Below are 22,499 nucleotides of genomic sequence, written 5' to 3'. Positions count from 1 at the left end.
AAGGAAAATGTAACTTTTTTCTTAAAAGAAAGCAATGCAGTAAGCATATAGACTTCAATGCTTAAGAAATTTTCCCCATGGATAGCATACATAATTTGATGTATTATATGTGTTTCCTTCTACATTTCCTCTAAATTCCTATACTTGAATTAAGTCAGATGTAATACTCTATTTCTCAATAGGAGCTTTAACAGGCATCAGATCTTTCATTCATCTGTGACTATGCGATTTTCTCACAGAAATAACCAAGAACCAAACTTGCTTCCAACTAATTCCCTGATATCCCATGTCTACAAAAGAAGAAGGCATCAGCATAAGTGGAGTCCACAGCACAATAGCAATGGTAGAGGCTTGGAGAAAACAGAGTCCCTGTGCCCATGGAGTTGTTGCAATAGTTGCATTCTTTGCTGCTCAGAAAGTGGAGTGTGTTCAGTGCTGAGCAAGAAAGCCATGATTTACTATTCACATTTGTATCAGGGCTTAAGAGGACTTTATATGCAGATGAGGTAATGGTACCGGGTGTCCTGATACAACACTGTTGGGTCCTCTGCATTTCTTTTGATCCAAGAAAAAAAGCATCTTCTTCTCTCAGGGGGTTCTCACCTGCTGAAATAGTCCCCAGACTACTTCACTATGCCACTAGCCCCATGTGGCATAGTTAAGAGCAGCTGAAACAACCAATCCTGACCCCCAAAGCAGTTATGAGAAGAGTCACCCATGTCTACACCATTTGTGTGTCCCTTTTGATGTGATTCTTTCAATTCAAGCCTGTAACTGAGCCCTGCAAGAGCTGCAGTGACTCTTACAGGTCACATCAGGGCAGCTACACAAAGGTAAGTATGCTCCCCAGTTCACAGATTTCTCAGGCCAATATCAAACGTTCATGCAGTCCAAGACCACATCAGTTATACAAGTCAGTATAAAGTTCACCATAAAAAAAAAATAAAATCAAAACATTTGGGTCAATACACAAAATTCCACAGAGAGTACTCTCAGGATTTCTCCTAATGAGATGGAGTAAAAAGCTCATAAAATGTAGACAGGTGGTAATAACATCATGGTAAGGAAGCCTCTGTGTGCTGCTTAGCACATTTCAGTTTGAAAATACTTAAGAAAACTACATAAACTGAGTGCAAATCATATTGGTAATTTACCTTCTCAATAAGAAAAACAATTTAAGGGGAGACTAAAATACTCAGCTTCAGAATTTGTTTGCATAAGAAAGACACATCCTAATTTTTGTAATGTATGAAGTTAATAGTATATATTTAAATGAGCCTGTATAATCTGTCATCCTGCTACCCTAAGTGTTTCTTCAATCAGCAGAAACAGGGGCCTGGATGTCAGCAATTCTGAAAAAACACAGCTCTCTACCTTCTGCAAGAGCTGTGCAAAGCTCAGCCCTTTACAGGAGGAGGTCTCCATGGAGCAGGGCTGCCTCTCACCCTGCTGAGAGGTGCAGACACTTGCTCTGGCATAGCTGCCACCACTGCACACCACTCTCTCTTCCTCTTGTGAAGGCCTCAAAATTTAACCTAGCATTAATTTAAGTTGGAAAATCACAACCACTATTCAGTAATACACTAAAGTCAGCACAAGGCCAGGGAACTATTGGTTCCTGTCTGCCTTTCCAGATACAAGCCAGTTACAATTTCAGGAACAAAATGAACACTACCCACAAAACTCTTGTGTTGTCACTAAACGTAAGTGCAATAAGTGGAGCAACCAGTAACTCCTATAGTAGCAATTCCAAAAGTCAGCATTCCAACATAGAGCTCATAAAAAGCATACATCTATTTAATAAGAAAAAATCATTGTGGATTTTTTTAACTTCAAAGTAATTTATCAGCTCGTGAGAGGTATTAGGATTGTACTTTGTGATGCATCTCTGGCATAAAGTTGCCCAGGAGGTAGTTTAAGCAGTGGAGAAGCTTTAACCAGTGCTTTGGGGTCCTTGGGATTTCTGGAGACACCAAAGCATCACTCAAGCCCCACTGATCTTTGCAGCAGCATGACTAGGAAAAGGAAAGGGATGCTTCCCGTCCCTAATGTCAAAGCATCCCCCAAGCACAGCCAAGGCTGGTAGCCAAAGTGGGCAGAGAGGCTGAAGAGCAGTGACCCTTCAGAGGGTCACAGTGGACAGGTAGCAGGAGTGGCTGGAACGGTTCTGCCTTGCTTCAGGCTCACATCCTTCTGTGAGCTCTCCACTTTCAGCCACAGGAATATAAACCAAGACATGTATTCTAGCATTTCTGGGAACACAGGTATCGTGGTTTAGCCCCAGCCAGCAACTAAGCACCAAGCAGCCACTTGCTCACTCCTCCCAGGTTATATGCAAAGCATGATGTTCTATGATATGGAATATCCCTTTGGGCAGTTTGAGTCCACTATCCTGACTGTGTCCCCTTCCAATTTCTTGTGCCCTCCCAGCTTTCTTGCTGGCAGGGCATGAGAAGCTCAAAAGTCCTTGACTTGACATAAACACTGCTTAGCAGTAACTGAAAACATCAGTATGTTATCAACATTATTCTCATACTAAATGCAAAACATAACACAATACCAGCTACTAGCAAGAAAATTAACTCTATCACAGCCAAAACCAGGACAACTCATCCAGAGATGATTTGTTCCCTGCCCTGTGTCTACCAGTAATGGGCACCAGTGCAGCAGGAGATGCATAAGAGCTGTAGCGAACAACTACAGAGCAATCTTCTTCTAAGAACAAATTCTTCTAAACCCTTAGTCTGCAGTTACACATGTTCTGAGATTTTAAGTGCATTTGACTATATTTTAATATATGTCATCATTTAATTGTAATTCTGTCTTTGAGATGTGCTTTGTGTATAAATAAGTTTCAGATAAAGCCAGGTCAATTGGGGGACTTAACAACTACCTGGAAATTCTTATTTGAAAACTCACAAAATTAACGAGTAAGCAGATGACTCTCACTATTGGGGTTGCTGCAGAGTCACCAAAATCATTTATGAAACAAAAACAAGCAGAAGAAACTGCCTCCTGCCCCAGCTTCAAGTTGATGAATGACACATGTGAGTGTGCCCTTAAACAAACCAACAAGACAACAACAAAATGAGAAAAAATAATAAAAACTTAAAAAAATAAATAATTAAGAGAAAAGGTTTCTCAATTAAAGAATGAGCCATTGCCTGGAAAAGCAAAAACACATAAACAAATACAGTGACTGTGAGAGCTAAGATGAGCAAAATAGTTTCAGTAAAGAGCCTCTCCAACTTCTCTAAAGCACAAGCTGTAAGCAGTAAGCTGAGCCCACGTCGCCTGTATGGCTGGTGCCAGTTACTACTGAGACCCTTAGACACCAAAATGTGCCGAATATTTTAGCACTGATCCCAGCTCCTTCCACCTCCTGGAGTGCATTTATCTTCTTTTTTTTTTTTTTTTTTTGTATAATTGTGTGTTTGGTTTGGGGTTTTTTAAGTAGCAACACAAAGTAAACGGGCGGAACAGATTGATACGGTGATGGCATTAGGTTTTGATCACTTGCTTCAAAGAAAATATGCACATCCAAGTATCAAAATAAAGTGAACATTGTTTAATGCTACTTGCCTGGCTTTCCCTTGCCTTGTACCTTGTGCAGTCATACAGATCTGAGCCAACAGGATATAAAATGCTACCCAACCAGAATTATCCACAATGCAGATATTTGATACTCATGTTGCCTCTTCTTGTTTCTTCAGTCCTTTTATAAACACCCTTTTTACCTTGATCCTTTTTGTAATATTTAAGCAATTTTCAAAAGAATACCAAACTCCCATCTAACACACAGTGTCAGAAAGGGAAAGTCATTTTTCCAGGAAAGCTTCCCTTTCCCTCTGTCAAAGAACAGAGGGCTATGGTGATCCCCAAAGCAGGTGACTGATAGGCAGAAATGTTCTGTCCAACGAGAACTGTTCTCTGTTAAGCAAGAATAACTGCTGCTGCTACTAAGGTAGCAGCAGCATTACGTGCAGTATTCTTTTAAATGGCATAGTTATAATACTGATGTGCAATGAGGAGCTTCCACACAGGCTGTTATTTTAAAGTTGTCCAACCAGAAATAACTCAATTTATATATTATTCATAAGGATTCAAAACTTTTAGATATTGCTCGCTGGGAAAACAAACAAGAGCCCCCTGCTCTCTCCAAGCCTCCCATTTCCTATTCCTGCAGTGCAATAAAAATGCTTGCAAAAGTTTTTGGACAGTCTCCTATCTTTTCTCCTGTTTGAGGAGAAAAATAAATGTTCCTTAGAATCCTTGTAACAGAGAGAGGTTCAAAATAGTTTCTAAAAGATTTTATAGCATCTTAAAATATTCTCTTTTATCTTTTATATTTTTCTTACAGTGTCTGTAGATTATGGGCTGAGTTTAAAAAACCCTTGGGTGCTACTTTTGGAGTTGAGAGTATGCATATGGTGCACACATTTCCAGCTAAGTGATGACTTCCATGAGACGTAGTACTATATGTGGGTGGGATGCTGGCAAGTAACAGATTTTAATGTACAATTCAAATAAGGGCATGAAAATCCAAGTTTTGCAATAAAAGAAACATGTCGAAATTCAATGGGAGAAATTTGAAGTTATTTATTCTCTGCCTTCAAAAGAGCTGGGATTTTTGGTTGTGTCCTGAGGCTGTACAAAATGGCTACATGGAAAATCTGTCTCCAACCAAATCTGCCTGGGACTGTGCAGGCATTAGGCTGGTTTTGTGATGTCATCTAGAGTATTGTTTCACAGAAAATATGGAATTGATTGCATTTTGCTAAGTGAAGTGGAAACAAAAAGATTTCTCATGCTCAGTTGTAATCACTTCAAAATTGGGATTAATACATCTCTGTGCCCTCAACAGAAACCTCTTTACCTATAAGTGACTTCAGCAGCCTTGAACAAGGTATACTGATACCATATCAGCCTAGGAAGTGCGCTCTTGATGTTAGCTGGCCAATAGCCATGGTGGCATTAGGATGTGGTCTCTCAAGATGGAGTAGCAACACTATAAAAATTCTTTGCCCAAGGCACTAGCACAATTAGGGATGGCTCTGATCATTACTGCTGGAGAAGCAGTTATATTGTTTTGCAATTTATCCAGTACCAGCAACATTCTCAGTTCTGTACAGTACATAGTTCACATTTGTTTCCTTCCCCAAGGAAAGCATAGGTTGACCACACCACGAAATGTGCTGCGACTGGGACACTGTGTCCTGAATATGTTATTACATGCTCTGCTCTTTGTTGTGTAGACACTGTTACTGTATTGTATTATAGTTCTACATTAATAAAATATTTTGAGGTCCTTAAGTGTGCTAACAGCATAGGACATAACAGATTCTTGAAAGTCTAGCATCAAATTTGTACAGATCCAAGTGATTTTCCAACAAAAGTCTGAAAGCAAGGATTTGTTATAAAGATAGTTCTAAAGAAAGAAAAAGTAGGTGTCTGTTTACTACAAAAATGGGAAGATATTCTCACAAACGGAAGGGGTGAATGGTGTCATCTTAAGGCATACGAACGTAAGTGAGAGAAGGATGAAAAGTTTGGGAGATGCAGTATCAGGAAAGAGCAAGAGGGTATGTAAAACAAATGAGACATGCAGAGCCCCAAAACCAGACACTATTACCCAGGGATCAAATCCCACAAACATCCCAAGCAATTTAAGAAAATAATTTTTTTCTCATCAGATCTAAGACATACAATATAGTAGGAAAATAGCATCTCCTTTTTTTTCCAAGCTTGGCATATCATCAAAGTTTCCTGTGAAGTCAAAGCAAAGCACCTCCACCCTGAACTGAGGCTTCCACATGGGGAAAGAAAACACGGTCCTTTCACTGGCTATTTCTATCACTGAAAGCAGAAAGTAGGTGGGAGACAGAGCCGTCAGCTCTTCCCATTCCACCTTTATTAAGCTGGAATTCAGCTAGGACACTACTTTTACAAAAATGCCATTGAAGCTGGTGGTGATCCAGCTCACTCCTTCACAAAGATGGCACCTTTGGAAGTCCACCACTTGCTTAAGCACTGATTTACCCCTGGCTTAGCAGACAACCCACCCACTCCCCATGTGTCTGGGCTTTGGTGGCTTTCCAGAGAGCTGCAGAGGCCTCGCCCTCGCCTGCGAGCTGACAGCTCCCAGACCAATGGGCAATGGCTGCAGACTCGAAAGACACACTGCTTAAAAGGCTCTCTCATGTTTCAGCTGACCATGTGTTTTCTCTTAGTACCCTGCGAGTTCAAATACCTCTCTATAACAGAAGTCAGACTGAAAAGGCATTGTGCATAAAATAATTCTTATCAGCATTGGTACGAGCCTTTGTGCTTTCTAAAAGCATGTATGAGTAAGCAGGGTACTATTCATGCTACTTGGTGCATAGATTGCATCTTGTTCAAATTCAGTGATAAAAGAAAAAAGGTTCACAAAGGTTTTCTTTTTAACCTGATCTGTAGCAGCACAAAAGTATTTAACAACATCCATGTTGTTCATAGGTAACTATCTTTTGAGAATGACCAGATTTCTTTCTCTCCCCATGAAACACTGCTAATTCAAGTTCATATGCCAATCTCAGGATCAAGCTTACAGAAATGACACAGTTTGCAACAGCATCCTACTCAGTCACAAAGCCAACCCCGAATCACACAGCTGTTTTCTAACATAAATATAAATTAATAAAAATTGTACTAGCAGTTCTGAAGTTTTGAAGTAGTATTGAAGGATGCAAGTACACCGGTGGTAAGAAATCAGAAATACACCAACAAGGTGTTCGGTAAACAAATGTCAGTTCAGGAAAAGTGTTCTCTCTTACTTATTTAGAGGTTCTGGTTTTATAGTTTATTCAATGTACCCAGAATGCCACTAAATGTGTAATCACTGAAGTAAAACTTCCACATAGAATAAGTAGTCACTGTTGCAAAATAAGGTGGTACTGATTCAACTCAGAAACTGGGGCTTCTTGAGGACAGCATCTTAAGAAAGAACTTTAATTAAATTGAGAGGCTTATATTTTACTTTACTTTGCTTTCTACCAAGTTACTCATTGTCCACAAGCAAACATTTCAGCAGCACTCCTCAAAGTCTTTGCATTTATACTGCAAACTCTGGCACTTGCTCATAGACATCATTTAAGACAGTGTGATGGACTCTGCATGCTTGATCTCACCATCTACTTGCCAAGCTAAGCCAGTTGTGCACTCATTGGTGTGAGAGTTAGGAAGCAGCTGAGAGGTCTCTTCACTGATGATTTTAGGTATTAATACGAAATAATCTTGTGGTGGTGAATTTCCACCCTTGCAGATACAATCTAACATGAAATTCAGACACACGTACACACACACTTTTCCACTAGGCACTCTCAGCCCAAGGTGGCATTCTAGGTTTGGTGACAAGATTCAGGGAGAGCCTTTCAGTGCAGGTGCCCCTGTACAGCATTGTCTTCACTCTGCAGCCATCACATCCTCCCCCTTGCAGCCCTAGCATGCCTTTACCACTCCTGTTTACTTGCTTTTTTTCTAATAAGAACTTAACATAATAAGAACAGGATTGCCCACACTGCCCACAGACACTCCAAACTCCTGCAGACCTGCACTTAGATTAATGTCAGGCATTAGGGATTTAGCCAGTCATTCACACAGGTCAGAAAAAACTACTCTTCTGCCTCCCTACTGCTGGTTAATATCCTAAGTCTAAAACCAGAGAGGTCAGGGATGCATTTTTAGGCAGAACAAATAATCCTCTCGTAGGCTGCCAGGAATCCTTCCCCCAACCCAGGTCAGTAGGGCTGGGGGAGCTTCATTTTCTTCTGCTCCACACGGCACTGTGTGCTGCATCCACCTGAGCAAATGGTAGTGCAGCAGCTCACAGCTGCTAACAGTCTTGTGCGGGGCATCACTGGGGGGTTCCTACCTGTAGTTTAATTTCCCAGTTTCCCCTAATCAGCTCATGTGGAGCTGCTCACCACCACAACCATATTATTCCAAGTACATAACTCATTCTGTGGGTTGTTCTGTGCAGACTACCCTGAGAAACACAGTATGCATGACCTGATGCTCTTCTATAGGTTTTAGGAAACTACAAATACTTGAAAAACCCATGTTAACATACAGCATCCCATTGTCATGATAATTTTTATCATTAAGGAAAAACTCCAGTGTCCTAAGAGCATTTACGATAACAACATCTATGTCAGAATGGTGTTTTATGAAACCTTTCTCATTTTATAAAAATCAACATACTTTGTTAAGCAAAATGTTCCCAAGTAAAGGCAAGTCTAATTCAAGAACAGCAAATAAAACTAGAGCTTGTATTATTTGTATTTGAGCCAGAAACAATTAGTTATAAGATGCTTATTAATGTATACCTTTATTATTATGTTGACTCAGCTTTCCATGTGTTTCTGTTATTTATACCTCATTCCATACCATCCATCCTCTCTGTTCACACAGAAATCTGAGACTGGAAGCCTTTAAGAATCACATTAGCTGGAAGAGCTAGAGGTATATTTCGGATTTCATGTCTTAAATTCCCTGAGCCTGATGACCTCTTCTATTCTCAGGGAAAACACAGGCTGCATCGCAAGGCAGGACTTCAAAGCAATTAGGGACAGAGATTAGACACTACTGGACTAGTCAGGGTGAGTCCTTCTTTCTTAAGGAAAGAAAATCTACAAGACTCATGCTTCAGTTCTTATTTGCAGTTATACTGGAGCACAACATGCTCTGTGTTGCCATGGGTTATGAACATGTGCTAGGGAAATTAAGTACCTTATCCAAGCACCACTCAGTTAATTAATTTTGTGCTTTTAACAGAGTTATAACTGCATGCATTTCATGAGAATTAACAAGATTTGTTTGCATTAACATGGTCTTACATCTCCCAGGTGACAGCAGGGACCATGCAATGGGGATTTATGTTCTGCTCTGGCTGCTGTCACCAGTGCCCAGAGGGTCTGGACAGGGACCCTGACACTGCTGCACAGGGGCACCCATCGTCTCTAGTGCTCTCTGGGAAAGGGCACAGCTTGCTCCCTGCTGTTGAAGCCAACTGTACTTTGCATGGGGGAACTGCTGGTGGCTTGGCGCAGAGAGAGGGGAGGCGACCCTCTGGCCTACTGATTAAATGGACTAGAACTGAACTTGCAACAAAAATAAACACAGCAAATACACAAATCAGCAACACTTGCGTGACTTTATGAAGACAAAAATCAAATTACTTCAAGATGATCTTTACAATTACGTTAGCAAGTTCAATAGAGCATCAAAGTTGACAGCTGTAGCTTTCCATGGCGAGAAGCCCACAGAAGGCAGTGACAGAGCTTCTCCAGGCTTTGGCAGCAGCAGGGCTGAGCCCCTCTTCCCTCTCATTCCTCAGCCATTACTCACGAGTACCATGATTTTCATTAAACAGTATTGGGAAGAAAGTTAGAATAGACATGGTAGTCCTGCTTTGTATATGGCACTGACTAGGTGAGACTTCTACTATTTTCAGTTCATGATTGCCTCCATTTCCTTCTCCTCAGTTGTCTGTCTCATCAACTATGTAAACTCCTGCATCTAGAGAGGAGATACACCTGCACTGCTGCCTGCACACTGTCAATGGCAATGCCCAGAGCCTTAGCAATAGGCCCAGGATGCTGACAGCAAAACTGTGGACATAACTCTGCAATAATGAATTTTGCTGTCTATCTATATGGCTATTCATTAAAAAAAGAAATTACCTTGCTTTTTACACATTTCAACTGTAACAATATCTTCCAGTAAATCATTCTCCTCCAAACACTGGATTTGCCTCTATTAGGAAGAGTTAAATTTATCCATTTTCAGAAGCAAGTAGGACCCACAGCAATTTATAGATGAACACCACACCAAATACTAGGTTTATATCTTTGAAAGGTCATTGCTATGTGTTTGATGTGGAATACACAAGGTTTAGCCAAAAGATACAGGCCGCATTATAGGGCAAATTTCTGTAGATCTAAGATGAGGTCCACATATTCTGCTAGTTTGCTCATTTGCGAACATCTGTAGCAGAACATACTGATCTTCCACTACAAAACCACACAAATGGAGTCAGTTCCATTTGTTTTCCATATATGGGAAGAACTGTCTCTAAACAAATTTAATTCTTGACTCCAAGTGGATTGAAGATGCTTTTCAGATAAGAAGTGGTAAAATAAAATCACAAGAGATCAGAGAAAATGATGTTGTTATTCCATTCCTACAGCATTCATCTAATTTTATGTTTCACATTGGGGCAGTTTGGCCTCCTCATAAGACTAGACAGACAGCAGACAAATAGCAGTTGAGCGGTGGTTAGACTGCACTCACATAACCCAGCAATCATAATTCAAGGGAGAAAATGATTTCCTGTCAGAAATATAGACTGAAACTGCCAAGAAAATCTCTCCAAAGCTACAAACTTATCACCATTCACCCATTAGACTTGTGATGAGGAGAAATATCGAAATTGCACCACTTAGTAAACCATGGACGGAATACCACGCAGAGAGGAAGAAAAGAAGACGTAGCCATGAAGTCAGCTTGAGTTCTACTAAATACTTTGTTTTGAAATCACATTTCTAAAAAAAAAATCTGAGAAGTAGGTAAAAATGCAGTTGCATTTACAGCCTACCCACTGTGACGTGTTTTCCAGACAACTGGCAGTATTTTGTATTAGCTACAAAGTCATGTCTTAGCAATCCTGTGGATTCACTCATCTCTCCATCCTTGGTGCCAGAACTACCATGTGTGATGAACAGTAGGTTGGCTTTAGGACTCCGTGCATACAATGCACAATTGAGAGGGACACTGACCTGGGAGCGAGTGCCTGCTATTAAGTCCTCCCTATCTACAGCCCAGCTTTCATAAGGTTTATACCGAGATTACAGTCTTTCCAAGTTAAAGGAGTCAAGACAGTTTGAGAGGTGATGTTCATTGAGCTTTTTCAAACATATTTGCCCAATGACAGTAAATCTTCCTCCTCAGTATGGAGTGTCCTGCTCCTTTGGCACCAACAGGGAAAAATGGCTGCACAGTGTGATTTCCGGATTAAGCTACTTGTAAACTGTGGCCTTCTTGGCCTATTTGTTCTGCAGGGTTGTTGGTTTTTTTTACAGTTTCAACTGCAGAGCCCAAAGAAGACCCATGTTAGAAATGGCTGGTTTATAGCAACATTATCTCACGCAGCATCAGAGACCTTCAGATGTGAAATCCTTGTCCAGTTTCTTTCACACTGGTGGCTATAGCAGATAAAGCGTTATCACTAATGCATTATCCAAGATATTATTTCAACATCCCAGAGGAAAAACAGACTGGAAATTCAATTATCTATGGCCACAAGTCACTCTGTTACACCATGACAACAGAGAGAGCTCCAGAACACAAAACTTATCAAAAGATGAGAAACACAGTAGGAGCTGAATCTAACTATAAATTCTGACATATCTTCACTAGTAATGATTAATGACTAAGAAAAAGAAAAGGGAGGCTGCATGCACAAATGCCAACCTGAACTGACTTTAAGACATGTAGCTATTTTAAATATTTTCCCTTTTAATTACATATTTCTTACTACTGTAAAATACTCAACATACAAAACCAGATTGGCTTTAGTGCCTGTCTCAAAAGCAGCAGGCAGTCAAATAAGCTCTGAAAAGCTAATTCAAATGCCACAAGTAAAACAGCACTGCTGTTTCTTGCAAAGAAAATCCAAACAAAGCTCATTTACTTCTCTTGTGAGTATAAGGCAGAAGTATTAACAGCACAGAAGAGTTGTTCTACAGTAATACGTGAACAAGGGACTGAATGCCCACACCTGCAGTCCCTACTGCAGCAGCCAAGATTTTTACTTACATTTCAGTGGGAGCACAACTCATTTGACTTGTGGAAAGGACTGTGGCCACATGAATTCAGCTTGTTCACCATTATAAGATTAATCTCCAAAAGAGAGATCTCAAGAGTGCACTAGGAAATAGCATTCAGGATATGCCACTTTGATCACTACTTTCAAAGGACAAAAATTACTTTTCCTGGGCAAAATGTCTCTTTTTAAGACAGCTTTACAACTAATGCATGGCCCTTCACATTCTACATTACCCAAGTTTCACTGTTCAAGTGCAAAAAATGTTAGTTTTAGTATTTCCTCCTTTTATTGACAGGTGTAAATGAGAGATTTGCAAGCCAGAGAGCATATCTGGACAAAGCTATGCATGCAGCAGTAAAGACTGTTTGCTAGAGCTCCATGGGTCCACATAGCAGTGGGTGTTATATCAGCACCATGACATCAGCAGGAGGCTAAATGCTTGTGGTATGAAACATACCAATGTTATTAGCATGACACCAGCATGATGACCTGCTCTGCACACCACTGCTCAATCCACCCTGATTGAGTACTGCTTTACCTTCTACCTCCCAGCCTGGCTTCTGAGGAAGAATGGTGTCTGTGCAGGAAGGGGCTGTGGCTCTCCTCCTGCTCTCCAGGAAGACTGCCTACACAAACCAAAGCTGTTGAGCACACAAATTCAGGGGGTGTTTAGTGTTTATGGAGGTGGATGAGGGAGAGTTTGGGTCATGCCAAGGGTCCCAGCTAGGACTGGTTTCAGCAAGGCCACATCTGGTAAAAAGCAAGTGCCTAGTGACAGAAAACAAATCCCATCCCTTAATGCCACTGACATCTTGTACAAAAAGCTTAATAGCGTGCTGATATTTGGGGAAATCAAGGTATCCTTTTCGCTGCCAGTTTTCGTGCAAGATCGAAATAGCATCATTTGTCACTGGTTCAATGCCACGTAACACATCTGGAAGCAGGGTGTTGGCGGTGTTTGTGTTATGCTCTCAGCAGGAGACGATTTGCTGGTAGAGATCATGACAGCACTGCTGGAGATGAAAACACCCAAAAAAGTGTCCATGACTGGCAACTTTTAGTTTGCAACACATGTCAAAGTCTTGTCTGTGATGTGGCACAACTAGCTATCATATGATGCAAGGGCAACAGCGCATATTTTAACACACAATTGTCTGGGAGGATTTAATTTTGCTCCCCACTGCGAGACACATTACATGGCAGCCACGTCCTGAAAAGCGCTCTAGTCCCCTTAAACTAGTACTGTGAGCTGAAAGAGCTTCTCCCAAGGCAGGATGCACTGGGCAGAAATTTCCAGAAGTGAACTGTAAATGGAAAACCATTAAACAAACACAAATATTAACCAAACTGGATGCAGAATTACTAGTTTGGGTTGGGCCTCCTCAGAGTAATGAAGCAATTCCCTTAGAAATGCCTCTATACATTCAGAGCCTGCACTGAAGGCGGATTAGCCATGTCGTCATCTTATGCGAATACCAGTCTTTACTTGGGAAAATGAGTTAAGACCACACCAAAATTACTCCAGTGAAGAGTTCTCAACAGCATTCATAACCTCAGGGATGCTGTTATAACAGCAAAAGGAATCAGCAAAATACAGACTGGTTTACCAATGCTGGTTTACTGCAGAGCAAAAATATGGTTTATGAAAGTGAAACACACCAAGGAAATACTTTGCTCAGACCCCAGCGCGGTGATGCAGTTCCTCAAGAAAAGAAAGTCCTCCTTCATCCTTTCCAACATGGAGCTTAGGAAAAAATCACATCTGATGTGAGTCATCTTCTCATTCAGACATGAATTCAGTTTATCCTTGCTGGAAGGATGATCTAACCCTTACCTTTTCCAGACTTTCTCAACAGATAATCCAGGCACAGGGGTAGAGAGGAGCTCAGCGACAGAGGTGAAAAGAGGAAGGAAAAATATACACAAAAAAGTGATAATTCTGGAGCTTTCCTCCAGGAAACCATGTGCCACTGCACGGCAATAAAAATAACCCAGGGGTTCCCTCTCTGCTCCGGCTCCCTGTGAGGAGCCACTTTAAAGCTTTTAGAACATTTGCAGAGTTTGAGAGAAATGGTTTTTGTTTAACTTCAGCTACTTCAGAAATGCCTGGGGCCTGAAGAAACATATTTTTGGATTGCTCTTAAAGAACAGGCTGAACTTTGAAGTTTGGGGAATTTTTTTCAGATCAAATGTTAAATTAATAAACACCAACATGACAAATTGGTCTGAGTACTGGGGAAAAAATTAACAATCACTAAAAAATCTTCTTGGATTAATTAATTGTGGCACATTGTTACTTATTCGAATATGTTGATAGGTCTGGCGCTTCAAGTCTTACAAGTCATGCTGCATAATGTGTTTTTGCATCCTAACTAAGCATGTTTGATATTATTGTCCATTTGCCCCTACAAAATAAAAAATATCATCACCATTGAATAAATTTCAGTTTGGGTAACTGAGATCATGAATAACTAGTTTACTTATAGATCATTTAAGTTTAAGAAATATGCATAGAAATTCAAAGCATCTGGAATCTAAATTACTTCTTTGTACACAGCTGCTCTATGCCAGAAGTTTCATCAATGCCACTGAATTTACCCTGCACTTTCTTGTTAATTGAGGTGCTCAACTAAAGTGTCCCATGTGACCCATTTATTCTTCACTGTATTGCAAGAAATGGCTGGCTAAGGAAACCTTGACTCCATGGGAATTCATGGGTCAGTCAGCTGCAAGCCACACACAGACTATTAATTACAGCTACGTGGTTGGAGAATCATCTGCTAACACTGTACAAACAGGAACAGTATCATGCCAGTGTTGCCACATCCACATTTTTGTATTTTCGCCTCAATTTTCCTCACCCTACTTTCAGAAGAAAAAACATTGATTCATTCTTAATAGATGCCCTATTAAGTACTTAAAAAGTAAGAATGTAAACCAACCTTCCTCTATAAATACTGGTAAACAACAATTCACTCACTACTGTAGTTCCTTGCCATCCCAGTGAAGTATGGAGGGGGAACTATTCAATATACCTTCCTGTAGATTTCAGGGACATTTTTTCAGGAGTCTCAGAACTGCAATGCTTCAGCAGCCCACAAGTGCACAGGAACAAGTTTGCTTCTCACAAGGTAAAAAAAGTACACCCCCTCCAAATTCTGGTCTATTCTCATTAATGCAAGCCAAGCTAATTGCACCAGAACATTCCTACTGAAGGATAGAACTGAGACTGGATAGTTCCCACTGAGTTTATCCCAGTGGAGTCCAACACCAGAATCACCTCCCTGAAAAACGTGGTCCTTGCACAGGGCCAGATTCTCAGCAGGCACTGAGGGACAGGGTGCTTTGATTAACACCACAAGCTCCTGAACCAGAACATCAGTGCCCTGAGGTGGATTCCAACAAACATCTGATACCATTAAAAATCACTGGTTGAGATCTACACCCAGAGAGGGCCAGGGCTGAGGGATTACATAGTTCCTCTCTGAGGCTGAAACAGCACACGGACTTGAATGTTAGTAGAGCAGCATTTAAGGAAATCAGGTTTGGAATCAGGAATGAGGAATGTGAAGCTATTCATTTAGTGGTTTTTCTAATGCTTCTCCTTTAATATTCACAAATTTAATATTTACACATGCAAGCCTTACAAAATTATGTTACAAAGAATAGCTTCTGTACTTCTCATAATAAACAAACAACCAAAAATACATGGTATGTATAGCAGGGTTTTACAGCTGGGATCCTATATTACTTCTTACAGCCACTTATCTAAGATCTAGTATCTATAAAAAGCCTGTTTGCTATTTACACAGGTGTCTTAGAGCATGATATAATCATGTAGCAGATCAACATAGCCTTCAGATCTCAAAGTATTATAGAAGTACATCAGGACCATGACATAGAGGGGAAGTGTTGGCTGCCATTTGATGCTGGCCTTTTACTCCTTTCAGAAGTTCACATAGACGTGGAAGATAGATAGACATCTTTAGTTCTTCATGAGGATAAGGCAAAGAAATCACATCTTTTCCTAACCCTGCTTGCCTAGGTTTTTTAACTGTAGAGTCATGCTGGCTGCTCACATAAATGTTTAAATTCTGCCACTCTTACGTAAGCTGAGTAGTTTCACTAAACTTAATAATAGATCTCCTACAGTAAGGTTCACAAGCCAAGGGCCTTACAAGATCTCTACTTTCAAGAGTCAGGCTTCAAAAGTAAAGGCATAGTAACTTAAAGTATTCAAAATATACCCCACCAAGAAGGACAATAAGACATGAGAGATGACAGAGTCTACATAAAGGCATAGATGTTTCCGCATATTCTCTAACCACAGAGAGGATCAGAAACTACATTACAAATTAAAGCAGATTCTATGATGAAAATGCCCTCCAGAAAAGGCATATATCATCCCTTAAGAAAAAAAGAAAAAAGTAATGTACTACCCATAAAATCCTCCACAATGGCTAACCTCTCATTTCAGCCAGCCAAATTCTGAAGACACAGTTTGGATCTTAACATGTAACAACAAAATCCACTGGAATGTAAGAACAAGGGACATATTCAGTTCCTATTACATCTGGCTTCATTAGAGCTTATTCTGCTTTTAATCTGTTATAATAAAGACCTTACGTTAGAGTAAAGATCTTAGAATTTTACATGTTCATATAGAAATACATGTTGCATGCAAATGACATGGCAAAGGCAACACTAGTACATCAGTACTTGCACTTACTATGAATGAATTACGTTCTCCATTCATGAAGTGCTGTCATTCTTTTGCAAAGCATATGTTATGCAGGATCTACACATACTGCCTTGTTACAAGAGACAACATCAAAATGAAGAAAATTCCACTTCACATTCCGTAGGCTGTGTACAGCTTCTGCTTATGCCAAGATGTTGCACCCTCTCCCATAATTTTTAGCAGATTCCCATATATATTAGAAGGCTGTAGCAAAAAAAAAAAGAATTTCTCATCTATAATGCAATCCACATCATAATACTCTTACAAATTTAAAAACATCACCTATTTGCAGGTACAACCATGTTGTCATGCACAGAGGATCACCAGAGGTTATAGCTAACAAGTATTCCATACAATGCCTGTAACTACCAAGAAGCTGCTCCCAGGCTATCATTGGCATTTGCCTAGTTGTACTTATATAAATAAAATGGCAATATGGCTTCAACCGGACATAACATCTAACTGAAATAACCATATGCCTCCTTAAGAACTACAGCAACACTGACTCTTAAACGTATTTGTTTGACAAATCTTGCACTGCCTGTTTTCTTTCTAATGGGTTTGCTTTTGTGGTGTTTTTGTGTTTTGGGTTGGGTTTTTTGATTTAGCCTTTTTTTTTTTTTAGTTTTGTTTGTTTGTTCATTTGTTTTGTTTCTTGGTTTTTTTGAGCTTTTTTTTTGGTTATGGTTTTACTTCTAGTTCACTAAGTCCTCAAACTTGATTTACTTACAGGCTCTTTACCCAAAAATGTATTAGATAAGATGAAAGTATCAGCAAGGGAATACTTTTGTCCAGAAAGCATTTTGATACAGAAATACACAGCTTCTCAATTTTAAATGAATGTTAATCAACACCAGTGAAGACTCTAACAGAGTATTTGCCCACCATAACTTGGGCTTTTCCCCATTTTCTTCAGATACTTCATGTCTTCAGACAGTTCATGTCTTGCTGAGTAGCAACTTTCTTTTTCATGCTGTGAATCCTTTCACCACAAGGAAAGCAGAAAAACACAGCTGAACAGCGTTTTACAGCATCAACGACCTCAATCTCCCCACCCCAAGTAACAGCCAGTTCAAGTTTACTTAGAGATTATCCTTTACTCCTCCAAGGTTATGATTTACAAAGCAAAGAGATACCTGAGAAGACCTAAAACTATTTGCCTACCAAGCATTAGCGCTTCTGAACTCAATAGTCATGGAAAGTAAAACCCAGCCCACACTTGAGAAAAGCTGTGTGAAGATGCAATTCTCCTTACGAAAAACACAAGGAAAACCTACCAGGAAATGAATTTGCTTCCTGGGTAGAAAGAAGAGGCAGAAAGCAGCAGCAAATATTAATGACCAGCAAGCTGCAGCTGCTGCACTCTGCTAATTAACTACAGGGGAGAAGCAGAAAGACAGCCTGGGCTGTGAGTGGTTTCTGAAAATGGTCCTTGCAATGTAACCTGTCACTGAGGACCAGGGAGTCAGCGGAGGAACTGCACAGAGATTATCATCTTGTATTGTGGGGCCCGTTTCCTTTGCTCATGGCATGCCTCCCCAAGAGGGGCTTTAAAGAAAATATATGTTAAAAAAAAGAAATTTGGAATGGGCTGCTTTATAAAAACAAAACAAAACCAAAAAGAACTGTGAGCCACGCTATGAACTCCACACTACAGTTTGCATTTTTTAAATTCCTTGCAATGGAATAAATCAGCAATGGGTCAAACCAGTTCAGAAAGTGTTTGAATAACTGCCCATGGAGTGCCCAGGGGTTCTCCGTCAGTATTTTGAGTATTTTGACTGCTGCTGTTCATCTGCCATTTGAGAAAGGAGGACTGCTGGGAAAGACAACACAACACAAACCAACACTGGCTATCAAAGCATACAGTGTACCAATATTCACACTGCACAGCCCAGGTTTCAGAGATGTTACCAAAAGCAGCTTTACATCGCACCGCTCCATGGCGTTCCTAGCTAGCAATGTTCAATACAGCCAAAGGTAAGAGGTCTTCAAGAAATTGCAATAGCCCAAAATACCTAATTTTATCTCTGTAATAGAAACAGTAATTGACAAATCGTTATTTTACATTTATAAAATATATGATGAGGAACATACCACATGCATTCTAGACTCTCTGTCTGCATTGGAAATCAACTGGGAAATTAGGAGGTATGGCGTAGAAACATCACTATGAATATACTGTATTACTGCTTTTGCAGCTGCAGTCCCAGAATTTGTTTCACAATAATTCAGTTACCCATGTTTAAATAACCAGCCAGCAGAAGAAAGGCTGATATATTTCATATGCATTCTCTTTGAGCAGGGGGGCCTTCACGTCTGGTCGAAAAATGTCAGGCTCATATGACACCACCAGAGTCAGGAGAGATGCCTAACCATAACTAAAAGCAGAATTTGGCCAACACAATTGGAAAATACCAGCAGAGAATATACAAATGCACACACACAATCTCATATAAGAGCAGAGCATGAGACAGATTGGATTTTTTTAGTTACACCTTTAAAGAAAAAGAAATTTCATGTACAACCCCCTCACTGCGCTATTACATGGTTCATTTATCCCACTGCAACATAAACAGACATACCAGAGCCTGTAGTAGGGGAGAAGGAGAGAGAGTTTTTCTATTTTTCCCCCATTGAGGATTTTCAATAGCTTGAAGAGCAAAAGAACAGATCTTCCAAACCGACTTCAATAATAGATAAGCCATTTTAAGACTACCACAGTCAGCAAGTATGCACATAAGCTGTAGAATATATTTATCTGTACTTTTAATAGAGCTTAACTTTTCCCCTTTATTTTCCTAGTTTCCTTTAGCATACAGTCTAGAAATAAAAAGTGAATGTCTCTCCTGATTCTGCAAAACCACCCCTTCACAATGGATCTCTTAGCGGTTTAGATATTATTTCTCAAGAATCCTTACTCAAAGGAAAGCAGTCTTTCTGTCAGCTTCAGTACCAATTTGTACAAGTTTTCATAAGATCATTCTTGTCAAACACATCCTTCAGAAAGGAAGGATTTTAGCTTGCTTGCTGCATGCAGTGCCTGATTCAAAGCTGCCATTCATCAAGTTTCTTGCCTCTTCCTAGTACACATCCTCTTAACACCTTCGTATACAATTCAGTATTTTGGAAAAACAGGGTGAAAATGGGAAATGGCAAAGCAAACACAAAGATTTGAAGAGATTACTAAAAATACAAGATCCTAAACCAGGGAATAACAGCATTTTTAACAAAATTAAACAGATTGATAAACTTTGTTGCAAATTAAAAACAATTCTGTTGTACCTGAGCCCATAATGATTATTTTGAATACAGATATTTACTGCTGCCAATACAGAAATTTTTTGGTAACTCTTCTGTTGTTGGGAAGAGCTTGAATACAATCCAGTCCAAAAAAAATGCTGACTTTCCTAAATAGGGGCTGTGTTTTTGCAATAAAGAATACTGGTCAATATACAAGTGAAGGAAAACTGAACCAGATGTCAGTAATAGGACCACAGAACGTTGCATTTGCCCAGAATTGCTATTTTAAACACACGATGTTGGTCTGCTGGTTTGTGGGATAATACACTCTTGGCAGCCAGAAGGAGTTTCGATATGTTAGAAGGTTATCCTTAAGCAAAAAGAGAATAAAAAAAAAAAAAAGAAGAAAAGAAGCAGAAGAAAGGTAAAGAAAGGCCACTAATTCATCAAGCTCCCTACAGAAGAAAATTATGACTTACTCAGGAAATCAGTTCAAAAAAAAGGCAGTCTGAAAACAGAAGGCTTGGGGTTTTGACATTAATGTTCATTTTCTCTGTTACTTTCTTACTACTACTACCTCATTGTACTTTGCCTTTTTTAGGTTCCTTCCCTACATACACGCTCAGTTTCTGGACAAGAAGCCTAAGAAAAAAAACAGAGAGCTTTTTTCTTGCAGCTCCCATGCAGTCAAGACCAATGGGTAGGGGAATAACCTCCCCTGCGACCACACACACAACCCAAACCCACAGAACCTGGTCATAAAATCCGTTTGCATTGGAAACCTTTGCTCACACCAGGATCCTGCTGCTATCGCTGGGAGGAAGCTGTTCACAGGATCAGGCCCCACTGTCCCAGAGTAACTACAAACAGCCCTGGAAGCTACATGCACACAAATAACATTAACCCAGGTCCCTATCCATGGCCAATTAAGTACTTACCCATCTCTAAAATGCTTTTTAGTTCAAACTCACAGGGATTTGGGACTGGGGATTTTTTTTCTTCTTCTACGTAAGAAGTAGTTAGATCTGTATGCCTTCTTAATGCAGAAATAAAACTTCAAGATGTACTTGTATGCTTGGCGAACAATCACTTCCCTGTTTTACAATGTAGTACATTTAAAAAAACAACTCTGTTCATTGTTTTAACAAACCCTTATCTGAAAGATAATTAAAACCACTTCCCAATATACAACCAAAGTTTTATTTTTATAGTCTATCTTCCATTATGGCATAATCCTTTTTTTTTTTTTTAAACCAGTGAAATATACAAATCACGCAAGACAGAAATATGTACATTAAATGTACAGAACAGAGAAAAGGACATAGGAGATTTACATATCTGAATGACAAGTAAAATATTTTACATTAAATAGTGTTTTAATAGCTGGGATCATGAGATTCAGTTCTGCTCAGACCAAAGTCACTAAAAAGGAACATGAGGTGATTCAGCAAATGAATGAAAAAATGATCATGGTTTTTGTACAATAAAAACCAAAGTGACATATTCAATGAATTAGTGCTTTATTTATTTATCTTACTTTAAAGATATTCTTTGAAAACATCTGAAGATGAGGGGTAAATATGTCCTTGTACAATAAATTAAGAGCAATAAAGCGCCATTTAAGAAGCTGATAAATGATCAAGATGAACTTAATGATATAGCTTAAAGGCTTGTGAAAAGTCAAGGCTTTAGTACAACTAGGCTAAAGTGAAAGATCTTCCTCACTTCGTATTTGAAAAACCATTTTCTTTAACTTGTTGGATGGGACCGAGTTGGAAAGAGGCATCTGAATGAATGATGAAATCCTGTATAACTACACAGTATTGGGGGAACACACATTTGACAAACAATTTCCATTTCAAAAACTGAAAAGCAAGGGCCACATGCAGCACATTTTGGAGTTGGAAGGTGTCTCCTTTCAGCAACAATTAATAATGCCCTTAAATGTGAGATTGGAATCGAAGCGATCTCCAGACCAGTATCAATTCAAGCGCAGGGTGCTACCTCTATCAACCGCCCAAGACAGTCCTGAAGGTGGGAAGAGGCTTACTTCTTTGTGACTATCCTTAAAACTTTTGAATGATAGAAGCTTTAAAGCTTAAAAATAGAAACACCGAAAGGTTAGAATCAATCTAGTAACCTTAAGAGATCTGAAAAAGAGAATGGGGGATGAACCGCCCCTCTAATTTAGACATTTTATTATTGCTCTAAATCATTAAAATATATATGTACAAAAAGCTTTGAAATATCAGACACCAGCAGACCACAGTTCTCCCATATATATGTAACTGCTCAAGTATAGTCTGAACAGTTGTAGTGTATATCTGCAATATATTATCTAAAGCATGTGTATTAAAGACATAGGATGATAAATTTGGTATTGCTGCAACATTTCATTGAACTATAATAGTCAGTTAATGTTATTAAATATGAAACTATTGTCTCCTTGACTGAAAGCGTTCCCAAAATCTGCAAAAAAAAAATATATAAAAATCAATCATTCCAAGAGTGGATATCTAATGATTTATTTTCTCACATAAAATTAGAGGAGTTATTTGTCAAGCTGTGTTTTGAAAGACAGCCAGCTATTACACCATTTTTAAGGCATTTTTAAATTTGGGGAATTCTGTTTTCTATAGGCTTTCCAAGCTC

The sequence above is a fragment of the Psittacula echo genome (genome assembly GCF_963264785.1).
Source record: "Psittacula echo genome assembly, chromosome: 9".
In the NCBI taxonomy this organism is placed as follows: Eukaryota; Metazoa; Chordata; class Aves; order Psittaciformes; family Psittacidae; genus Psittacula; species Psittacula echo.
The sequence above is the reverse complement of the archived record's forward strand: the minus strand, read 5'-3'. Positions refer to the sequence as shown.